The following is a 16,885-nucleotide window of genomic DNA, read 5'->3' on the forward strand; positions in this document are numbered from 1 at the left end:
TCTCACAGGAACAAAGTTTTATTGTACAGTAAAGCACACCAATGCTATAAATGAAAATGCAGGTCTTATATTTGATATAAATAGTGTCTTTGGCTAAATGGTTTGCTCACTCCAGCATATTTATCCAACATGATCCTGGATAAATGTTGGAGCCGGAAAGCTGAACAAGATCCCTTTCCTGTGTTTAGGAATGTCCTACTTGTGTGTGTGTGTGTGTGTGTGTGTGTGTGTGTGTGTGTGTGTGTGAATAAACATTGGCCGTGGGGAGCATAGATGGGCTCTTGTGGAAGTGAGCTACCAGTCACATAGAGACGCAGAAAAGGGAACTCTGGGATACAGCAAGGATGAGACTGTCTGGACGGGTCAGACTTATGGACTCTGGGAAAGATGTTCTAGGCAGAGAACCAAGTGGTATTGTTTTGGAGAACGGGGTAGGACATTTCTACATGAATTTGGAATGGCAGGGTACAGGGGGGACTTTGACAGGGCCTTAACACTGTAGTAACAGAGTTTAGCCTTACAATAAGAACTCCAACCATAAAAACAGAGAGGCATGTTGGAGTTTGGTTTCAGAAAGATCATTTTTGTTAAGTTATTGCAGGTAGTATAGATTTGATGGAATTAAACAGAAGCTGAGAGCTGAAAGCTTCTCAGGAATTTGCATGAAGAAAGTGACAGCTCCACTTAGGGAGTAAATATGGAATTGGAGGGGGATGAAATGGTCTGCTGAGATGTTTAGAAGATTTAGCTGGCTGATCTATAGAAAGAGGAGACTGGTGATGTGGATGGGATGATTATATGTGGGACTCTTTGACAGAGAGTTGGCTAGGGGAGCTCCCAACCATGATAGAAGGACACAGAGAGGTTGGTCGAGGTCAGTGTATTGTGTGATTGGTTTACCATACTTGAAGTGCTAGGAGACATCCAACTAGATGTTCTCACAGGGACAAAGACTGAGACAAAGATCAAGTTTGAAGGAGACTCTGTCTCTGCCCATTCAGATTGGGGGCCATAAATATACGTAAACTTTTCCTCTGATACAGTGGTTTTTGTTTGTTTTTGGTTTTGGACTATGCCTGGTAATGTTAACGGGCTCCTTTCAGTGAGATGCAGAGGGAACCATTCAGAACTGGGAACTGAACCTGAAGCTTCCTCCAGTCTTTGAGCCAGCTAACCTGCCCTGGCAGAGTGTTTTAAGGGAGGACTAGGAGCCCAGGCCAGGACTAGGACAGGCTAATATTTTAAGGTATAATGAAGGAAAAGAGACTGAGAAGGTGGAACCAAAAGGGTAGGAGACAAAGAGAGACCAGGAAACTTCAGTCCTACAGGACACAGGATAGCATGGAGCAGTACTGGGGCCTCTGGCGATGCAGAAATCCTGACTCTTGCAGCTCTGTGGATGGGGACCAATGACTTCTTTGTACCTCTTTTTCCCGCACACAGAATGCAGCAATAATAATACCTGGTATGAGATGTGAAGATTTAATGAATAGAAAATGATTGTATTGCTCTCTTGCATGTAGTAAATTCCTGGGAAATAAATATTAGAGCCTACCCCTGGAACTCTAGAGAACTTAGCACATAGTTGACAGTCAAGAACTATATATTGGTTGTTCCAATATATATATTTCCCTGGGGAAATAAATATTTTCAACTCTTCCAGGGAAATCATGGGCTTGATTATTTTGAAAATACTTATCTATAAAGAGAAATCTTTCTGTAGCCAGAGTGACCAACTGTTTGAAAACATTTTAAGACAAGAGAAATTTTTACCACCATTTAGATCCTTCAAGTGGGGGACTCCCCTCACCCCTCCACATAATGGCTGTGGGAAGCTTCCAGGTGAAATTCTGAAGTAAAGCTAAAACTTTTAATTAACTATCATATATGCATGACAAAATTGGCCACCTCTAGGTTTAGATGGGGTCTGGCTTGGAGAAAAATATATAAGATATAGCTCTGGTAGTGGTATCAGATTCACAAGTGTTCATTTAATTATCATGCTTCATAACTTATTTATATGCTGCATATATTTTGTATGTATCACATACAACATAAAAAAATTTAAATATATGTATTCACTTGCTTTCACAGTATTCATAGCAAATGAATGTCTGAAGCACAGGACCGGAGTTGGCAGCTTACACCGCTTCTCTTTTGCATAAGATATTTTCCCCAGCCCACTCAGCTCCATAAAGTTGTTTTGTATTTTACCACTTGCTCCGTCTTATCTTAAAGTCTTGCATATTAAAAATAAAACGTTGTTTCAGATTATGCATGTGGGATGTGGTGGAGAGGATCTGTTGGACCAATAGAGATTTGCCCAAGGCCCAGCACATGTACCAACCCTCTTCCGTTTTTTTCTGCCGCCTGGGCTTTAGAAACCTGGACTAGATTGTTCCCAGGGTCTTTCACATGCCTCTTATTCCTGGTGAGCATTTGCACCCCCACAGATCTTGGAAATTGTACACAGGCCGCTCTTTATGTACATGCGTCCTGCACCACACTCAGGCTGCTAAGCCCAAGTCTGGGAGCAGAGTGTCCTGGAAGTGTACCTCTTTCTGGACTGTCTATGCCTGCAGGTGGATTCTGGGGAAGAGGAGCAGCTGGGTCTTGCCAAAGTGGGGCCTGTCATGGCGGCTCAGGGTATCGCAGACACTGCATAGGTCCCAGGGCATCTCTGAGAACTGGATGACACTGGCACAGAGACAATAAATAGGCCTTAAGGAAGAAGCATCCGCATTAGGGACTGGATTTTGAAACCTGATCATCTGCTTTTCTGGCTTCAGGGTGGAGCCTAAGGGGAGAGGGTCATAGGCTATTGGGGGGCTCCTTCTTGCAGGAGGCGCTGCTGCCTTTACAGCCACTGTAGCAGCCTGATGATGGCAGCCCCAGACGGAGTGGCTCAGAACAGCGAACCCCAACAGCAGGACAAACTGCAGCCTCTCGAAATGACTCCTCTGCTGAGACCTGAGGTGGAGAAGCTCTCTTCAGTGAGGACAGGAGGAGGAAGACGTGGATGGAAGGAAGGAAGTTCCTGAGTGAAGGATGAAGACAGGTGGCAGCGGGGAGTACGAGTCCTGCATGAGCAGAGCCTTGTGGGTCTGAGTAGTGGCGAGGCTCCCGGAAGAAAGTCTGCCTGAGAAGGCAGGGCCCCAGCTGGCTCAGTTGTCCAGTCCACCTTCATTCTTCTTCCTGCACCCCAGCCGCCACCCCCCTGGCCCTCCTTTGTTCAGCAAAAAGCTGTGCGCTCTGGGACAGAGTGTGGGTGTTGCTGAGCAAGTTCTCCCTCATGCCTCTTTCCCTCCCTGTCCTCAGGGGCTGGGGACAAAGTCCTCTGGCCTAGAAGTTCAAATCTCCATCCTCTGCCCCCCTTGCCCAATTGTCATTAGTCAAGCCCCTCTAAGGGACCTGTAACCAGGCTCCCAGGCTTGCATGGGGCAGGCTTCCTCCCCCCCAAAGCATGGCCGGGCTGGCCAGCGGGGCCATTACAATCTGCCACGCGGTGCCTGGAGTCATTGCATGTCCCTTAGGAAAGGTTCCACTTTCTGAGTTCTTCCCCAGCCTCTCTTCCTACCTCTCCATCATTTGTTTCCACATCTCATGTGCTCCTGTCCTCTGCCCGCCTTCAAATGTGCTCTGTCCAGGACCCCCTATGTTCCCCCCTCAGCAGAGTTCTTAGTTGGTAGATAAGGGCATCTGGGATGTCTATTCTTACCAAACTTCTCCAGTTGAATGTCTGCCAGATTTTGTTGCGTGAATCTCACCCACGCTCATGGCTTCCCCCCTCAGCAGACTTGACCCACACAGTAGGTGCTGCCATCCAAGACCCACAGTTACTTAACTGCTCGGTGGATAAGGGGGAGTCACCCTGACTCCAGAACTTCTACTGCAGGCCTGTCTCGCTTCCCATCCACTTTCAGAAGGAGAGCCTCTTTTGCTGCCAGAGGCCAACATCTGGTTTTCTGGTTTGGCTTCAGAGCTCTCCAGAGGTCTGATATCACTTGTCATAAAGCAGCCTCGTCTCTAATCCAGCTTGCTGTTTCCAGATACCATAGGCCCAGGAGCACCAACTCCTCTGTGGGGGCCATGTGCTTATCCCTGCCTGACCAACCCTTACCCAACTCTTCAGACACTAGCTCCCAACCTAGTGATCCCATTCTGCTCTTTTATCATGCCTGTGTCTTCAGTTTTCTCCTGAAAATGCCGGCAGTAATAGTTCCTGCCTAGTGGGATTGTTGGGAGCACGATGAGTCTTGGCCTGGCACCTCCAACCCACTCTCTAGATGATGGAGAGGATGAGGAGGCACAGCCTTTATGGACCTTGGACCTGATGTGGATGATTCTCCTTGATGTCTCACTGTTTCCTGTGTCAGCGCTGTACCTTCTCCAAGCTGCTCTCTCCTTCCTAGGTGGCAGCCCCTGAAAGCAAGACCATTTCTAAGTCTTAATATACTCCCAACCTACCTTAGTATTTGACCTCTGCTGGTCATTTGTTGAGGGTTCATTGTTTTTGCTGAAATAACTCCATGAATTCTGCAAGCATTGACAACCTTTCAGGTCAGTATGGCCATGCCTAGATTGGTATCTACACCCACCACCTGTTCGTTTTTAACTTTTTCACTGATATCACTGGTTCATAAGATTATGGTATTTCCTTCATAGCTTTGTATGGATCATTTCTTATGTCATTTTGTGCAGGGTCATGAAGCCTCAGCTTGATTCTCTTATTTGTGAAATGGGAGCATAATTCTAGCGCTAACCTCCTGAGTATAATGAAGGTTTAATCGGGACATCAGTGTGAAGGCATACATCAGAGGCTCATTGCCGTTAGTTTTCACCAGTAATGATAGTTTCATCTATGCTTGGCTGAGGATGTGAACTCAGAAGGACAGCAAGAAAGAACAATACACATAGCAGAAAGTTAAAGACTCTATGTGTCAAAAGGGAAAAACAAAACGCCTCCTGTAGTAGTAATGACACAACACTTAATAGAATGTAGGCCTCATTGTATGGTGTGTGAGGAAAGCTTTCTCTAAATTCTCTTCTGAATGACATCTGGTGGAGCTCAGAGGCTATTCCTGGCTGGGTTCTGGAAGTCATTCCTAAAGGTGCTGAAGGATTGTGAGGTTGCTGGCATTGAACTCAGGCCTCCTCAGGAAAGGCGTGTTCTCTAGCTCCTTTTGCTTGCTCTGTGGCTGTCACAAAATACTTTTTAAGCCCAGGTTATAGCTCAGTAGAGCACTTGCTTTGCACTTATGAGGTTTGATCCCAAGCACCACAAGCAGACAGAAAAAGCAAACTAATTTTTTAGTGAAAAAAAAAAGTTTCCTAATATTCAAAGTAGCCCTTGGAAGAGCTGCCTTTGAGGTCTCTTTTATCTGCACTGTAGCACTGTCATCAAGTTGTTCATTGATTTGCTTCAGTGGACACCAGTAACGTCTCCATTGTGAGACCTGTTACTGTTTTGGCATAAGGAATACGCCACGGGTAGCTTACCAGGCTCTGCCATGTGGGCGGGATACTCTTGGTAGCTTGCCGGGCTCTCTGAGAGGGATGGAGGAATCGAACCCAGGTTGGCCACGTGCAAGGCAAATGCCCTACCCTCTGTGCTATCGCTCCAGCCCTTTTAGGGGGCAGGAGAAATAGTACAGAGGGTACTTGCCTTGTAAGCAACCAATCCAGGTTCAATTCCTGGCATTCCATATGGTCCCCTGAGCATTGCCAGGGTGATTCCTGAGTGCAGAGCCAGGACTAACCCCTGAGTATCAACAGGTGTAGCCTAAAAAACAAAGAAACAAAAATCCCTTTTAGATAAAATTTTATTTAAAAGTTTGATTCTCCGCGCCCCCCCCCAACACACACACACACACACACACACACACACACACACACACACGGGTTTTAATTTTTTCTCTTTTCTGAGCTTACAGTTGTATCTTTGAGACATAGGATGTTACAACAATGCAGGTTGTCCCTGAGAACAGAGAGAACATACCTTCTACAGGGAGAATAACAGTCCTAAGAGGGACTGCCTGGAATGTTCAAGATGGTTCAAATGGAGTCAAATGAATCTTTTTAGCTCGTTAGCTATGAAGCTAGTGAAGGCTTTGGAGTGAGGCAGTACTCATTCCTCACTTAGTGGTAACAGATTTCCTGTTCTTATGCTTTGTTCCTGCTAGGAACTTGATTTTATCAATTTGGGTGACTCCGGGTGTTCCCTGGCCACTGATTAAGGGGGCTGTGACCCAAATTTTGAAGACATCACCAATTGAACCTCATGCAGATTCTGATAGCTTCTCAGAGCTAGACAGGAGTTTAGACTTCTGATCAGCATAAAAAGCCCCTGGCCTGCTCTTTGTACTGCTCTGAGAGCAGGCTTGGTCTTGACAGTAACTCTGAACTCTGAACCAGATATCCATCTTTTTTTTCAGGAGCCCCCAAATGTGCTGTTTCCATCAATCTATAAAACGACTATTAAGCACAGGGCAAGAGCTTGTCACCCCAAACCTCAGGAACACCTGAACAGAAAGAAGGATTTTATTGGCAGGAAGACAGTTTTCATTTGGGGAGTTAGTTGGGCCAGCCCAGGCTATAGTTCAGAGTGAGTTCCAGGAAGGACAAGTTTGGGGTCTGATTTATGCTAAGTAGATTTAAGTGAGGAAACATTCTATGCATATTTTCCCAGGGGAATTTTTTTCATCTTAATGAGGGGAAACTATGAACACTCACAGCTGAGGAACATATAACAAGCATATAACACATACAGAAATGGTAGATAAATGCCACCATGGGAAGTTTCTTTGTATGATATGGAGGGGACAGGTCAAGAAGGATTCCTCTTTGTAGTCTGCAATGGCCAGTTCTCCTTCTCCAGCAGAAATGGAGGCCGGTGGCTTAGGATGGATCTATGACTGTGATTGAACTGTGGCCTCCCCTTAGCGGGGAGGGCAGGTGTGAGAGCGTGCGCAGTAATAACTTAACGGCAGCTCCACGTCTGCACTAGAGATCTAATTTCCCTCATTTCATCCCCTTGGAAATACACAACACTGCATGAACTGTAGTAAGTGAAAACCAGGAGATCAAAGAATGTTCTACAGAGGGTATGGAAGACTAGAGGAATATCCAGCATGCCTTTGTGGCAACTTGACCAAAGACACAGGCAAAATCCATCAGAGATTGAGGGGGCCGGCGTGGTAGATGTGTTGCCTGCTATTTGCTTAAGACCAGAAAGAGTCGAGTAACATGCTAGAATATGATTAGGTTTCCCAGAACGCAGTTTGCCCTCTTTTTAGTTGTTTCATCATTTTTAGCAAAGGAATCTGACAGAAACTAAGGCCCAAATCTCTGCCCTCCTAAATGTTTGTTTGTGCTCTAAGAACAGCCTGCAGCCAGTGTCTGCAGAACATTGGCACAGTTCATCTCAGGGCTGGATGTGCAGTGGTAGTTGTAAATGTATCCTGAGCTGTTTTGCAAAGCTTCAGCTATTTCCAATATTGATGCTTTTGGTTAGTGAGTACTGAGGAAAGGCTTGTGCTCCAACTTTTTTTCTAAAACGGTTCTGGGTATGTGCTCTACTCTAATTTTAACTCAAAGTCCACATTTCCATGGGTGAGTGTGCTGCTGGCTGTAGGAAGCTGTCTGTGGACAAATGAGGATAATAGTTTGAGTGAATTAGCAAGTCTGGAGAGGAGGAGAGAAGAGCCCATCAGCAGAATGACAAATTTAGGATCTTTAAAGACATCTGGTCAGCGATGCCGGAGCTCATGATTGACTGAGTGATTAATAATGAAAAACCCTTAGTTCAGTGTTTTCACCATCCCTAGCCCTCTTCCCCAGCCAGGGCCAGCCGTCTGCTCCAGCCTGCCAAAGCTGTTTCCAGATGAACAATGGAGGCATTTACACCCTCATCTTTGACCTCTGGGAGTTGACAATTTCCGATTTTCTTCTATTCTTCCAACTTATCTCTGTGTTTTCTAATTGGCAGTTTGTTAAGAAGATTCCCAATATTCCTCCACATTTGATGTGATCCAGAGTTTAACAAATGTGTTCCTAGGGCGCATTGCCTAGGGTCACCCAAGTTTCCAGCTCTCTCTCACTGTCAAAACCCACCCTCCCCCCAATCCCATGGGATGGGGGCAATAGTACAGCAGACAGGGTGCAGGGTGCAGGCCCTGCACACGGCCAACCTGGATTGAATCCCCAGCACCCCATATGGTCTCCCCCAACCCCCACCCATCCCACCAAGAGTGATCCTTGAGTCAGGATTAAACCTTGAGCATGGCTGGGGGTAGCTCCAAAACAAAGCAAAGGATAATTGCCTCTAACAGTGGAACATACTGAAGTCAGCTTCATCCCCTGCTCCCTGCAGGCTGTTTTCCCATGCTCAGGTCCCTCTTGGATTCCTTGTAGATTGTTCTCCAGGTTATTGCAACTGTACAAGCACAGCCAGGCCACAGCCCAACAACTAGTGCAACTTTTCAACAAGCAGAATCAGCTACTGGTGAAGTGGCAGAGCCTGTTGGGAGAGGTGGGAAACCTGCGAGTGTGGGAACTGTGCCAAACCCATAACACGGCACCAGTACTCAGGCCCGCTCAGCCCCTTGAAGAACAGGCATGAAGGTGCACAGGAGACTTTTTCTCTTCCCTTTTCTCAGAACCGAGTATTAACAGGCTAGAAGTCTGAATGACCACTTTGGTAGTTAGTCAACCCAGAGGAAGACCCCAAAAACTGGGAAAGGCACAGCGAGGAATGCCATGAAGATTGAGCTACAGGACTATTCTTCTCAAGGGAGCTAAAGGTAAAGTTCGTGAAGAACAGACACACAAACCAATAAGCCACAGGGAATGTTTAGCTGCCCCAAACAGGCGCAGCTGCAGAGGGCCATGGGGGCAGGGAGAATGCTGTGGTCAGAGGGGTAGCTTGGAGCTGGCCTTGGAGAAACTGCCAGTTTGAATTGAACAAAAACCTAACCCGTGGCAGAGAGATAGGTCAATGAGCAAAGCACATGTTTTGCATGTAGGCGGTCCAGACCGCATCACCAGCACTGCATAGTCCCCCTGCACCACCAGGACTGACCCAAAATACAGAGGTGGGACTAGCCCGAGGATGGCCAGGTATGGTCCAAACCTAGGGGAAAATATGAGTCGCTGCCACTTAGGGAGTCACAATTCCACTGGGAATGGAACGTGGAAGGCATTTTATCCGAAGTGAGCCGACTATTCACCTGAGGTCAGATCTGCATGATTGCTAAGGGCAGTACATCTGAAAAAAATCCCTGAATCAATCTGCAAGATTAACATTACTGACTCTACCTTACAGCTAGGGAAACTGAGGCTCAAGTTAACTTAAGTTTCTAGCAAGTCTAAATGGAATCTAATCTTATAACACAGGCCAGGCTTTCCCGACTAAGCTTAAATCAGGTCTATCAATAGGGATAAGGAGATAGACCATCTAGTAACTTTGAAATAAGAGATCAAATTAAACCATTTTTTCCTCTTCTCATAAATTTCTTTTCCTGTCATAGAAGTTGTACATTTTTGTCCCACCAAATATTTGGTTTTGGGGTTTGAGTTTTGTGGGGTATATACCTGGAAGTGCTCAGGGGCTACTCTTGGCTTTGTACTTGGGGGTTACTTCTGGAAGTTCTTGGGAAATCATGCAGTACCAGGGATCAAACCAGGGCTGACCCCATGCAAGCATCTACTTCCCCTAATCATACTTGTTTCTCTCTCCCCAGCCAATTGCTTTTTAGGATAATCAGGATGATCAATGGGCTGGCCATGACTTCAAGTCTTTACTTAGGTATATACCCTGGATTTCTTTGTCTGGGTCTATCACATGGTAAGTGCTCGGAATAGTTAATTGGTAAAATGCAGCAGGAAAAAATAATGATGAGCCACTATCTCTCATTCTCCTAACAAACTGTCTCTGTACTGATGGGTACCAGGGAGCCCCTTTCTTCGGAGTGATTTTTTCTGTTAAGCCCACTGCAGGGACTTATTATTCATTTCACAAATGAAAAAGTCCCCCTACCCCCAGGCTGCCAGTCACCGAACTCAGACCCTTGGATGGACATGCCTGAACTGTGCCACGGTCCCACTACAGCTTCTTACAGAGCAGGATGTAGATGCTGCTCGGAGTCCAAGTCTCATAGCACAGACACCAGGTCCAGCAAGCTTGAATGTGAGAAAAGAACCAAGACTCCAAGCTTCTCCGTACACACACTGAGACTACATCTGTGGGTAAGATCCAGGAATCTGCATTCTGATATAGTGTTTGGCAGTGATTGAGGACTGTGTTGCTCAGGAGGGCTTGAGTATGTCACTCAAGTGTCCTCTGAACTTCAGTGCATACATCTGTGTAATGATATACTGGCCAAACTCAAGGGAATGTTGTAAGCCTGAATGAGGGAGCTACTGTGAGGTCCTCATGAGGATCTCTTGCACATAGTAGGTTAAGGAAATGTCAAGGGTTTTATTTTTCTCTTCTCTGCCCAGAGAAGCTCAGGAAAAGGCAGAGACCCATGGAACCAGCAGCAAAGTGACCACACTCATCCCTCTCTGTCTCCTGCTTCCTGTGCCTGTGCCAGTTGCATTGAAACCTGACTGTCTGGAAAAGGTAGGTGGGAGAAGCTCAGAGGATCCAGACAGTCGAGGTTCCACCCATGTGGTAGTGACATTCACTCATGGCAGGACTCAGAACGGGGGCCCTGGGAGTGTTCTTGGGCTCTGAGCTCATCGAGTTCTCTCTCAACTCTGTATCAGATTGTTGTTATGTAGACTTTGTCTTTGAACTCCCCATCTGCCTACCTAAAAGCACACACAGATCTTTACACAAACTGTCAGAGCTTAGAAACCTCTTCCAGGTCTTTAAAAACTGGATAATTGCCAGACAGATTGCAAAACTTTTATAAAATGCATCAAAGAAGCCCAAATCTGAATCTAAAAAAATCTTCAGAAAAACTAACAGATCGTCTCTTGCCTGAAGCAACAGAGATATCTGACCATCCTGTATTAGCTGATACTTGCCCTTTTGGCTCCTTTCTGAAGGGTTTTCTTGGATTCAGATAGTACATTTGGTGTTATTTTAATATGAACACAGTAAGAGATTTGGGAATGCAAATGTCAGCTTTGGGTAGAAAGAGCAGTGCTCACAGAGGCAGACCAGTTCTGAGGATTCTCTAAACCTGTTCTCCCATGTGGCCACCTGTCCCTGGAGAGGCAGCAGTCCTGCACCCATAGTATTAACTTCAGCAATGAGTCTAGCATCTACTGAGTCCGTGATCTAAGGCTGCTGTTTGCCCCACCAGGTAACTTGGGGTACATCTGCCTCCTGAGATTTCCAGAGTAGTCAATTATACACACTATTGTTCTGGAGAAAACCTGTTGGTTCATCTCAAATTTAGCTTAAAGACCTTCATGTCAGCCAGGACCCTTGGGTTAAGCAGGATAACTTCATTTTGCATGTCAGACTCTAAACTCCCTTTCTCCCCAATTCTGCAAAGAGAACTGCCTAAGCAGCTGTGCTGAAGCTGTCACTTCCCTCAGATTTGTTCCCGTGTAGCCAGCCCTGTGTGAGCTGGGCTCAGAGCTGGCCTGTGATCTCTGACTAGAAATGTCTAGCCTTTTTTGAGTCTTTATTCCTCTAAATTCTTTCTGCTTAAAATCTGAATCTGGCAGAGAAAGCTGGTCACAGTTGTCATGAGGCCACGGTGGCATTTGGGGCCAGAATTCCCCTTCTTCTCTAAACCAGACTCCTGGGCCAGCGCCCTGAGGACTAAAGGAGGGGCAGCTGGGGGATCTGAGAGCTCAATTCCTACTCACCTATTTCACTCTAGAGCTAAAGAATAACCTAAAAATAAAAACAAAAAACAAAAACTTTTTAAGTATTCTGAAATTTGTGGAAAAATAGTGACATTGAAGCCCTAACCTAGCTCTATCCCCGAATGCTGCCTTTGGGTCTTGGTTCAGTTACAAGAGTACCGGTAGGTAGTACCCTGCCTGGCAGAGGCAGCCCAGCCAGGGAAGACTCGACCTGAGGGAGATCAGGATGAGCAGCCTGGGTCCCAGAGGGGTGCAGTCAAGACCTGCCAATGGGTGGCCCCAAGCCTGAGGTGCTCACATCTGCTGGGTAAGGTGGTGCCAGCTGGAGAGGAAATGAAAGTCTTGTGGTGAATGGCATCGAGAGAGGAGAAAACAGAAGTGAGCCATCCACTTATCGGACTGTCCAACACTGTCCAAAACTGACCACATTGTTTCACGTCTATTTGGTGATGACTGTGGTTTCAGCTGATTTCTATCTTCTGATCGCCTACGTCCCAACAAGCTGTTTGGTTCCATCCCCAGGGTTCAGTTTGGAGGAATTCCTTTCCTCCCTTCAGATGAATCACTGCTGTAGTTCAGGAAACAGCATCTGAAATGAACTTATCAGTGGTTAATCATTTGGCCCTATGACTTCTGAGCATTCTTGGCAGAGAATTTACTTTCTAATTTGATTTAAACTTGTGTGTGGATCCAGCAGCCATATGTGATTATATTCAAAATCATGGGCATTATCTCATTACACTAAAGGCCTCATGGACAAAAGCTGAAAACAAGCCTAAGAAACAAAGACACAGACCATGAAGAAAAGGAGGGAAGACTGGGAGTGACCTGAAGTAACCCAGGAAAAGAGGATTTGCAAGTGGGAGCGCAAGGAGGCCGGGGAGGAGCCCATGGAGTAGCTGTGCAGGTCAGCCCAGAGGGCAGTGGAGGGCTCCTTAGTTTTCCATGGTTCTTGCTGAGTCCTGGGTTTTTACCCAGCTGATACAGGAGCTTCCACAGAGTTAGCTACCTGCAAGACAGATGGTGCTTAAATAGAACAGCAAATACACTGAATAAAATAAATTATAAAGCCTCCTCCTAAACCAAGCTTTTTTGGAAAGAATTCTAAATAGATGAAAACAAACAATTTGATTTCAACCAAATTGTTGTTTTTTTGTTTTTATCCTGATTTTCACCCGAATTGTCAGTCTCAAAAATAAACACTGATACATTCCCAGAAAATATTTTTCAAATAAAAACTGACTCTGTTAAAGTTTGCCCTGATTCTTTCAAAACTGTGTACAAGACACTGTCAACCAAAGTGACTTGCATATTTTTTTAAATAAACTTGAACATATGCAGCTAAAATGTCATTAACTCCCTGCTGCCTGTTTCAGTCATGACATAGGACCCTAGTGCTGCATTTCTAGCAGGAGGGTCTTACGACCCTCAGAGAAACTTCCCCAAACAACTCACATAGCATAGATTAACTTTATGTTTTTAAACTAAAGGCTCTGTGTGTAATTAATATTGAAAAGCATACATGGCTTTATTTAAGCCAAACTTGCTCTTCCGTTAGCAGTTCAGTTTGTCCAAGAATGAATAATTTGAGAATAAGGCTCGTGGAAAAAAAATAAATTGAATTTTATATTGCTTCAGATACATTTGCTCCACTTATTGCTTCCTGAGTCAGACATTCCATTTTGCAATATAAATTCACAATCAAGATTTTAAAGGGAGCTAAATATTTTAATCCAATTAGACAAGTGAACAAAACACTGAATATTACATGTAGTGTAGATAAGTGGTTCTTGCCTTTAAAAGACTGTAATTCCGTCACATTACAACCCCAAATGTCAATGTTGTCTTTATTTTTAACGCTTTCAAACATGAGGAAGCCAGAGGCTCCATTCTCTGCTGTTGGTGACACTGTCTGTCCTTTGGGAATTCTAAAAATCTATTTACCATGGAAACATGCTTCATGTAAAACACAGACACCTGCCGATGTGCAGAGGAAGTTCTTGTGACTTAGAGGACTGAGTGAAGCTGGAAGACTATAAAAGTGCTTCTGGAGCGGGGAGCTGTGGCAGACGGTGGGGAGGGTAGGTCGTGCTGATAGAGCCTGGGCAGGCAGTCTGCATCCTGTGTCCTGGAACTGACCTTTGCCAGTCCCTGCACAGGCCTTCCTCCCCCTCCAGTCTAGCCCAAGATGCGGTTTCCTCGAAAGCCAAGGTCTCATCTTCCCCACTTGCATTCTGCACGGAAGCCTTTCCTGCCCCTACCTCTTCATTCTGGCTCTCACGGTTCCTTTCCCTTTTTGGAGCCCAGAGGCAGCCAGCCAGTCCCAAGAGTCTAGGGAAAACTTTGAACTATGACTGTGACATTGTCTGAAGCCCAGCCAGCAGCTTCTAGGATGAATGGGTTGTGGGGTCTGTGGCATCCTTGCTGTGAACTCCTGGTCTGCTTAGTGCCAGTTTCCAAACTGAATGCAGAGGGAAGAGGCAGATCAGCAAGTTTAAAGTTCTAGTTCTGGGGAAGGTGGGTCCCGTTGCTCGTAGGTGGTTGACCTTGCCCTGCTCTCTGGGAGAGGTCTTACTTCTGACAGGTCCACACCTGCAGACCAAGGGTATGCAGAGGACGGGGGCGGCGGGGGGGTGGGGGGGTAGGGGTTGGAGGGCATGAATTTCCTGAACAACTGACTTTTCTAAAGAGAAAATTGGCTTCCCTAGAGAAAGGGGATTCTCTATATGTCACAGCCCAGTGAAGAAGCTAACAGAGTTGACACTGAAATCACTAGTCTCAAAAGGAATAAATCATTTAGCACCCTTTTGCTCTGGCTAGAGACCCAGAGAAATGAGGTAAAAGCACAGGCAAGCAAACGGGCAGGTAGAGATTGATACTGTCTGGGCCACCGGATGGGGGGAAAGGGCAGCAACCATCACAATGTATCAGGAGGCCCTGTCCCAGAGCCTGGTCTTAATTGGTAAAAGTGCACATCAGTGGTCCTTGATTCCCGAACATGACGGCCCGGGAGTAGGAAGCCCCAATGAGGGCCATACTGGTGGCTTCCTTGGAGTTCTGTTAATTTAGGGGAAGTTTAGAAAATCCCAAGATGATGTGGGGAGAAGAATTCCTCTTCATTTAAAAATGGGTATCTTCTTGCAAAAGGCATGTAGAACAGAACTTCTTTTACTTCTTCTTCGTTTTTGGCCACACAGTGACAGAAAATGTGTGCCCGGGCAAGGTGGAAGGCAGAAGGAGGAGGTGTTCCCTTTGCAAAGACTACTAAGAAGCTGAGGAGAGAAACGCAGTTAAAAGGACAAATGGAACATGACCAGTTCCGCTGAGGTAGGGAACAACCCCCCCCACGAACAGGGGTGAGACAGAGCTGTGTCCTCTTCCTGCAGACTTGGACCCAAAGCAGCCACAGAGACCTTTGGGCCAGGTCCCAATGCATGGTTGCCTGGGGAACAATTCAGGTCACCCAGAGAGACTCGTATTTTAAACTATGAATTTAATGCCAAATTTCAGAAATAGACATCAGAAAGGCAGGGTTAGAGAAAAGGCTCAGTTAGGATTTAAAATGAGAACAAAGGACAGTGGGTTAGCAATAGTGGGCTTGCAGATGAGGAACATTTAGTATTTCAGAGGCACAGCTGGCAGCTGTTGACCTTCCACTCTTTGGGGAGGCAGCTACAGACAACTGCAGAAGTGGCCACCCACCCAGGGCCACAGCAGGGGGTGACGGTGACAAGTTTAAAAGCAGAGGAATGATGGGAGGATGGTGGCTGAGGGTTCGAGCCACAGCTCTTAATGGCTAATACTACCAACAAGTGCATCCTCGTCTGTGTGATGAGTGTGCTGTGCACAACAGAGCAACCTTCTGAAAGTAACTATGGCCACTATCCATGTCATGGCAGATAAACCAGATTTGGGACTGATCTCTGGATTTACAGTGAGGTTCTTCATTCCAAGTTTCAGCAAATAGGATTACACGGAGAGCTGCATTTAACAGATCAAACAGGCACTTAATGTAGTGAAGTAGTTACTCAAAGATTTAACAAAGTGAACAGTAAGTGCTATCAGGTAATGGTGAGGATGAATTAGGGTACCAAAATCAAATAAAGTATAAAATCAACAATGAGACAGTCATCAGTGAGCTGCTGCACGGAGGAAAACGTGGATTTCCTCGTGTGTTCTCGTAGTGGACCTCACATCTGTGCTCTGAAGCAACACAGAGGAACTGGAAGCGACCAGTTTCAACAAATGCCAGCACAGGATAGATCAGATGATAAACTACCGATGGCCCTACAGCTCAAAGATGCCACAAATGTGATGAAAATGTGCTTGGTCTGAAAAAATCCTTACACTTCTGGTCTTTATTGTTATGTATTATTAATCTATATTCTATATTATTCCATACTATACATTATGCCTATTTTCTACCTGAGGTTGTCATATTTTTCTTTTGAAACCTGCTTGTTGTGATTCGTGCTTATCCTTTCATCTAAGATACAACTGTATTCTTGAATCCCTAGGGGAAAAAAATCACCATCTCTAGAAAAACCAGACCACTCACTATCAAGTGAAGAGGCCCACTCAAGGCAGATATGTCCTGGGTCATTTCAGGGCTTAGTCAGGCTGTGTGCTCAGGGATGTCTCCTGGTGGTGCCTGGGAAACCATATGGAATGCCTGGGATCAGCTGGGGTTTGTTGCATGCAAGGCAAAAGCCTTAACTCCTATACTATCTTTTCAGCTCTCCGGTGATTTAAAGTAATCAGAATACCACATAATCCGGCCACAGAATTCAGTATTTTTTTTTAACTTGTGACTCCCCAAATTTTCATGAGCTAGTTTTCAGACTAAGAGATCAAGAATGCTAAATACTGTGTTCCCAGGATATGTGTGTGTTGGGGGGGGGGCTTTATGTCTAAATGTCTTAAGTATGTCACTAGTAGCTAAAAGCTTGGGGGTCTTAACTTGTATCATTTCACCAGCATTTCTTAGGGACACTTGATCCACCTTCCTGCCTTTGTTCTAGTTTTGTAACAATTGTAACTTATTACAATCTGTGAACAA

The sequence above is a fragment of the Sorex araneus genome, chromosome 9 (assembly GCF_027595985.1).
Source record: "Sorex araneus isolate mSorAra2 chromosome 9, mSorAra2.pri, whole genome shotgun sequence".
Taxonomy (NCBI): Eukaryota; Metazoa; Chordata; class Mammalia; order Eulipotyphla; family Soricidae; genus Sorex; species Sorex araneus.